Source organism: Somniosus microcephalus, unplaced genomic scaffold, assembly GCF_052327205.1.
Source record: "Somniosus microcephalus isolate GS21.2 unplaced genomic scaffold, FLI_Smic_1.0 scaffold679, whole genome shotgun sequence".
Taxonomy (NCBI): Eukaryota; Metazoa; Chordata; class Chondrichthyes; order Squaliformes; family Somniosidae; genus Somniosus; species Somniosus microcephalus.
Window position 1 is genome coordinate 126,362 of NW_028225866.1, and position 1,139 is coordinate 127,500.

Sequence of the window (1,139 nt, forward strand, 5' to 3'; positions counted from 1 at the left end):
GTTGCAGTTTGGGAAATCATTAACCTCGTCGGAAGTCCCGATGAAGAAAAAAAAAAGTGCCATTTGCGGGGATTTGGGTGCTCCTGGTCGGATAGAGGTGGCCGTTTGACCCGCTGATTTGACACTTGTCATTTCTGGCAGGGGGGGTTGGCGGGGTGCCCGGAGATTTTCGGGAACACGATTTTCAGAACAAAATTCACTCAGCGGGAGCACTTTGAAAATGCCCGAAAAGTGTTACTTTGCTAAAAGGCTCATTTTATCAATATAGAGACCTTTCAAAGAGTATTGGAAAGTCATATTAAAGTGGTTTTGTGGCTTTTATGACTTAATGACAAAAAACTCTAAGTGTGAATCTGAAATCGTAGACAGACAGCAGAAACATATAAATAATTCCAGCGTCTAAGTTTCATTTGCTGTCTGTCACACAGGTGCCTCTGAACCGGTCAGGGCCTGTGACCCCACTGAGCTTGTGTTTTGTGGCTTATGCACACGCAGTGTTTGCACCAAGTTCCCCTGTGTTGTGCGCTCAGTGGGCCCGTCCAAGACAGCAGAAACAAGATGTACATGCCAGCGTCTTTAAAGTTTCATTTGTTGTCTTGTCACACAGGTGCCTCTGAACCGGTCAGGGCCTGTGACCCCACTGAGTTGTTTACTGGGGCTAATGCACAAGCAGTGTTTTGTCAGAGAGTTCCACTGTGTTGTGCGCTCAGTGGGTCCGTCTAAAATGACAAGACAGCAGAAACATTCCAGCGAGTTTCATTTGTTGTCTTGTCACACAGGTGCCTCTGAACGGGTCAGGGCCTGTGACCCCCGCTGAGTTGTTTACTGGGGCTAACGCACAAGCAGTGTTTGTCAGAGAGTTCCACTGTGTTGTGCGCTCAGTGGGTCCGTCTAAAATGACAAGACAGCAGAAACATTCCAGCGAGTTCCATTTGTTGTCTTGTCACACAGGTGCCTCTGAGCGGGTCAGGGCCTGTGACCCCATTGAGCTTTGTGAGCAACGTATGCACACGCAGTGTTTGCAACGAGATTCCCTGTGTTGTGCGCTCAGTGGGCCCGTACGACCGATTTGGTGACTCGCGTCCGTAGTGGGAGTCCCCGGGCCGGCCCAGTATAGAGAGAGGCTGGTGTTCAGGCTA